At 44.4% G+C, this 6,604-nt stretch overlaps 1 non-coding gene across 1 annotated transcript; it reads right to left on the reverse strand.

Annotated features, from left to right (window-relative positions):
* Positions 1-4,087: 4,087 nt before the first annotated feature.
* Positions 4,088-4,251, reverse strand: LOC142437712 (U1 spliceosomal RNA). Its single transcript, XR_012782242.1, has one exon. It is a non-coding gene; the product is annotated as a U1 spliceosomal RNA (small nuclear RNA).
* Positions 4,252-6,604: the final 2,353 nt, after the last annotated feature.

Below are 6,604 nucleotides of genomic sequence, written 5' to 3' on the forward strand. Positions count from 1 at the left end.
GTGTAAAGCACGTTTGTACAATCATTGCCCTCATCATTCTCAAAACATTTGCTCTCCACTGAAGCCCCTGGCATCAGTTCCTCATTTTCCACTCCGCCCCCCATGAACCCTTGATAATTTATAAATTGTCATTTTGTCATATCTTGTTCTGTCTGTCTTCACCCACTTTTCTGTTGTCTGTCCCCCAGGGAGGAGATCACATGCAGATCCTTGAAATCAGTTTCCCCTTTCCAACCCACCCTCCCTATCCCCTCCCAGTATCACCACTCACACCATCTTCCTGGTTTTTAAAATATTGCTGGTGGTCTTTTCTCTTTTACTAATTATTGGTATTTTTATCTCTGTATTATTATTTTATATTTACCATTTAATTGTTTAAAATTATCTCTCTTGGATTTCCCAGTTTATGAAGCACCAAAGCAGTCAATACATAGAGAAAATAACTGATGCAATGGTTTGTAAGCGATGTGGGGTATGGGGGTGGGAGATAGGGAGAGTGAGGGGATTTGGGGAGCAAACAATGTGGGAGGGGGAGGGAGCACTAAACTGGTTATGATTTACACACATTTTTAAAGCGATTTAACCATGGAAGTATATGATATGTGAGTACTCTATCAAGAAAACCATGAAAAATAAAAAAGAAACCAAACTTGACCAATAGTTACCATAGCTGAAGGGGAAATATTGTTGTATAGGGGGCCCTGAGTTTATATAAATGGTGGTAGAATAATTTGGGAAAAGATATCATTAATGGTTGTACAAAATGAAGAGTATAATCAATGACACAATTCTACAAGTAGAAGTGGAATTGGAGAATGTTCTGTTTATATTTTTGTCACAATTAGAAAAAATAATAAGTACCTGAATAATGTCTCCAAGGAAGAATAAAGTAAAATAACTCCTAGAAATGCAAAGGGAGGGGGGAGAATGTTTTACCCAGAAGAGAAATAATTAATGCAAAATTGGAACTTTTTACATTGTAAAGGTCCATTGAAATACAAAATCCTTACAAATGCCAGTATTAACAAAAGATACATTCAAATCAACACCCCTCCGACGCCCCCCCCCCCCCGCTGCCAAAAGAAGCAATTAAAGTTGAGTAACTTGGACTTCATATATCACTTCTAAGACCCCTTTTATCCTATTTTCAAATAACTGCAAGAAAGGTTTTTACATTTTTTGAAAGGATTTTTTTTAAGATTCAGCTGAGTCCACATGTTACTTGCAAAGCCTAAAATGTTTAACTGTGGGAATTTAATAGGAAAAGTTTGTAGATTTCTGGATAGCCAAATCTCTAATCCAAGTACATCTATTTATAAACCAGAGAAGTTATGAGTTCATAATAACTGACCAAAGAGTGTGGCACTAGGGGAGGTTTACACACTTGGTGGTGTGCCACGAAGGAAGGGATGAGGGAGTGGGGCCTAAATTATAAATACATTTAATTGTCAGGCTGTCATATGTCATAGCCTAAAAGCACTATGTATTGGTGACTTGTGTACAGTACATTTTAGGACTGAATTTTTTTTAAAGCAAAGTACTGCTACAAAATAACAGAACATTTTTGTTTTAAGCTTGGTTTTCTGTAGAAGCAAAATCAGAAGATTTTGTAGAAGCTTGTAAGTATGCAGAGAGAACTCCCCATCAAGAAAATGGTGCACACAGTTGTAGAAGTGGCAAGCCTTGAATCCTGGCAAGTTCCTAGTCTGTGGGTCAGATGTTAAACTGGGGGCTTCTCTTGAGTAACTGCAAGGGTTGATGAATCCAAGTCAGCAGAGAAACAACAGGCTTGGGGCTGCAGAGGCAAAATCATCCATAGTCAACACGTCAGGGCTATGGGTGCAGAGGTGAACGAATCCAAGGCGGGCAGGTCAGATGGTAGGCCATTGACAACTCCCAGGATCTCCAGGCAATATGGCAGGCCATTGGCTCAAGTCTGGAAAGTCAGAGGTCAATGAGTTGGATGTAGGATTCAGATTCAGACTCAGGCTGAATCAATTCCAATTCAACAAGCCTGTAGGATAGAGTAGACCCGCCCCTGTGAATTTCCAAGACTAACTCCTTCAAGGGAGTAGAGAGCCCCATTTTTAGCCCATTGAGCCCTGGTAGTTTCAAACCACGCATCTTGTGGTTAACAGCTCAACGTGTAGCCAGTATGCCACCAGGGATCCTTACTCTGTAGGATCCAGACCAGCAAAAAGCAAGTACTTCTGTTGGAAGCGTGCCATGCCCACAAGCAAACATCCTTTCTATGAATTTGCATCTGAGTATGGGTGTTATATCCCACCTTAATCTTTTTGTTGTACAATGGTGGCTTATGTACTGCTGTGAAGCCAAAGCTATGTCCCTGGTCAAAAGGCAGGGGCCACCCAAGCGAACGAATTTCAACAGAGCTTTCAGACTCAGAACAGTCTATGAAGAGGAATCGGCTGTCCACTTCCGAGGAAATAGTTTCTGAAAACCTTATGCATAGCATTGAAACATTGTCAGATACTGAAGGCCTAATGAATAAAAAAAATTTATCAGAGAAAGTGCCAGAAGGTGATCAGAAGGCACTCAAAATATGACTGAGGACACAGTGGCCGCAACAATGGGCTCAAACAGAAGAACAATTGTGAGGAGGGCGCAGGACCAAGCAGTGTTTCACTCTCTTCTTCATAGAGTTGCTATGAGTTGGAACCAAATTGATGGCACCCAACAACAATAACAATCTTTTTACAGCTGATTGGCTGCTCATAAGCAGGAGCCGTGGTAACATAGTGGCTAGGAATTGAGCTGTAACCCATAAGGTCAGCAGTTTGAGACTACCAGCAGCTCTGAGGGAAAACCAAACTTGCTGCCCTTGAGTCAGTGCTAACTCATAGAGACCCCTGCGGGTTTCCACGGTTGTAATTGTTTATAGGAGTCGAAAGTTCAGTCTTTCTCCCATAGAGATGCTAGTGGTTTTGAACTGCTGACTGTGAGGCTCACAGTCCCACGTGTAACCACCAGGGCTCGTATCCACAGGAGGAGGATGGGGCTTTCTACTCCTGGGAACAGTTACACTCTCTGAAACTCACAGGGGCAGTTCTGCCCTGCCCGATCGGGTCATCGTGAGTCGGCACTGAGCTTGACTCTCTTGGTTTGGGCTGCCCATAGCAGACCCCACTATGTAGGTGATCGCTTTATGTCAGATCACGTCATGGTCGTAAGGCCAAACCACTGCGAATCCTAGACCAGCCAAATGCACACAAACCTATCACTTTTACTAGACAAAACTATCAAAATGTGAAGCTCTTCTTGACACATCCTTCATCAAAGACTATATACTTCTGGGGGTGGTGTTTTCATCTCACTACCCCCCCCCCCCCGCAAAAAAATACCGTGCTTTTCAATTTGCACCATGTCCAAACAGCACTTTGTCACCCTGGAGAGACGCAGCTCGTGTTCCTTTTAAGTGCTCTTTTGAGTTTTTCGAGCCAAAAGGCTGCAGGAGTAGGTGAGGGCTGTCAAGCGGATGTTCTCAGAGAACCGCCTTTGCTGTTCTCAAAGAATCAGGGTGCAGTACAGTCCTGACGAAACACACACCTTCCTCTCGTTCTTTACTGCTCCCTTCCCCTTCCCCTCCCATCACTACCCCAATTCTATCTTACAAATCTGGCTAGACCAGAACATGTACACTCTATAGATAAGAGTTCGCAACACAGGAAATCCAGAGCAGATAAACCTCCCATGACCAATATGGGGAGCAATGATCCTAGCAGGGTAAGGGAAGGGGGGGTGAGGGGGAACCAATCACAATAATAGGCATATGGCCCCCCTCCAAGGGGAACAGACAGCAGAAAAGTGGGTGAAAGGAGACAGCAGTTGGTATAATACACAGAAAAACAAAAAAAGAATTTATAAATTATCCAGGGGACATAGGGGATGGAGGGTGGGGAGGAAGTGAAAATAAAAAATGAGCTGATACCAAGGGCTAAAGTAGAAATAAAGTGTTTTGAAAAAGACGACAACATATGTGCAGATGTGTTTGACACAATGGATATATGTATGGATTGTGATAAGAGCTGTAAGAGTCCCCAATAAAACAAAATATAAATTTTTTTTTCAGGGGAGAGCGCGAACGCAGTCCCCCACTACCACAAATTATGCAGTCGAGTTTCCCACATTTGGGGAAATCGCAGGGGTCAGCACATCCGGAGTGCAATGGATAAGCTTCGCCCTGGGAAAACCACCTTCGTGATCATGGTATCTCCCCTGGCAGGTAAGTATAATATAAAAATTTTTAAATGAATAAAGATGAATTTGTGAAACATTTTTTTAAAAAAAAGAATGAGCGTGTGTATTGTGATGGGGAAATTTTTTTTCTCTGCACAACTTTCCTGACCTTTATCTGGATGCAGTTTTTAAAAGACTTCTTCCTAATAAGCCCCCATGGCTTCTTGAATCCTTCAAGAAAATGTCACAATGACCCTTTAGAATCCCTAAAGTCACAAGACCTTTCCGAGCTGATGTGTTGGGTTAGGTTCTTTGGGGAAGTAAAACCAGGGGCACTTGAATGTGTTGTCTATAGAAAGAGATTGATATCAAGAAAGGCTCATGCAGGTGTAGAAAGAGGTCAATCCAGTCCGGTTTGAGTCAGGGTTCTCCCGAATCAGGAAAGACGAATAGGAAGCAGGTTGATGAAGCAGAAACAGCAGGGGATGCAGGCTGGTGAAATGCAGAAATCTGAAGTTGGCCAAATGAATCCACCATCCGCCGGTGGCTCCTGGGATTAGCACGCGACAGAACAGGAGATCCAGGAACCAGATACAAGGTCCACCTCTGGGAGAAGGTGAAGGGCCAAAAAGGATTCACCTGTGCCTTGTCTGTCTTATATGGAAAGACATGACACCAAGGAGGTGTCATTGGGCTACAATGCAATCGATACGGTGATTTCTGCCTCTGCCTTTACCCAAGCCTGTCTAGTCGACATAATCTCTGAGCTTCCCAGCTCGCTCCTGTGCCATGAATTGAACTGGCCCAGCAGATTCTTGTGGAAACACTTGTTTTGCTTGCATCCTTTTTTGAAGGCAGCTTAAGGCCACCAAAACAAGTGTATTACTGAGAGAATTGATCTACAGCCACGCGCTGATTGCAGACATGTCTGAGCACTTTTTTGTTTGGAATAAAACGATGTATGAATTAGAATTTTGGTGACAACACTTTTTGACCTGTTCTAGTTTGCTAGTGGATTCCGATCGGCTTGAATCCAAATTTGGCAGTCCAGTCCACTGATGGCTTGTAGCATCAGCAGGAGACTGACGAGCCACGTGCAGGATCCTGGTCGCATAATGCACTACATTTCCCACTGTGTCAGTCTGTAAGAGTAGGCTATTCTTCAAATGGAACCTCCCTTTCGTTGTATCAAGGAGGTAGTTCACCACCCTATTCCTCCCACAACTGTGTAGCTGCCTCACAGAGATCCCACCATGCAGTTAAATCACACGCTCCGTGGTTGAATGAAAGCGGTATGTGTGAGAACGGGCCACAACGTGACAGAAAGGGACAAGTGAGCTGCATGAAGAAGTGGCCCAAATGCCCACAGTCTCCACTCCTGTCTCAGTACCTTCCTTCTCCCAGTCTGCACCTATGGCCTCCTGGGGAGTTCTTTATGGTGAGTTGAATGAAAAACAGGAAAAGTCATGCTTGGTTTACGGATGGCTCTGCACGATATGCAGGTGCCACTCATAAATGGACAGCAGCAGCACTACAGCCCCTTTCTATGGTCTCCCTGAAGGACAGCGGTGAAGGGAAATCTTCTCAATGGGCAGAACTTCAAGCAATGCACCTGGCCATTGTTTGTCTGGAAGAAGAAATGGCCAAATGTGCCACTGTATATTGATTCATGGGCTGTGGCTAATGGTTTGGCTGGAGAGTCAGAAGGAACGTGCTTGGAAAATTGATGACAAGGAGGTGTGGGGAAGAGGTACGTGGATAGACCTCTCTGAATGGGCCAAGAAAGTAAAAATAACCGTGTCCCATGTGAACGCTCACATGAAGAAAAGGACTTTAACAATCAAGTGGATAAGATGACACGCGCTGTGGAGACCAGTCCTCCTCTTTCCTCTGCCACCCCTGCCATTGCCCAACGGGCACATGAACAAAGTGGACATGGTGCAGGGATAGAGGTTATGCATGGGTGCAGCAACATGGGCTTAGGATTACCAAGGCTGACTTGGCCACTGCCACTGCTGAGTGCCCAGTCTGCCAGCAGCAGAAGCCAACCTTTAGCCCAAGATATGGGACAACGACTCAGGAAAATCAACCAGCAACCTGGTGGCAGGTGTTTACATAGGACCAGTTCTGTCATGGAGGAGGCAGTATTTTGTTCTTACTGGATATGGATTTGCCTTCCCTGCACGTGATGCTTCTGCCAAAACTACCATTCGTGGACTTACAGAATGCCTCGCCCACCGGCATGGCATCCCACATAGCATTGCTTCAGATCAAGGAACTCACTTCACAGCAAATGCAGTGCGGCAATGGGCCCAGGCCCATGGGATCCACTGGTTGCCCAGGTTTCGCAGCTGGCTTGATAGAATGATGCAATGGCCTCCTAAAGACACAATTATTTGGCCTTCCT

The sequence above is a fragment of the Tenrec ecaudatus genome, chromosome 1 (assembly GCF_050624435.1).
Source record: "Tenrec ecaudatus isolate mTenEca1 chromosome 1, mTenEca1.hap1, whole genome shotgun sequence".
In the NCBI taxonomy this organism is placed as follows: domain Eukaryota; kingdom Metazoa; phylum Chordata; class Mammalia; order Afrosoricida; family Tenrecidae; genus Tenrec; species Tenrec ecaudatus.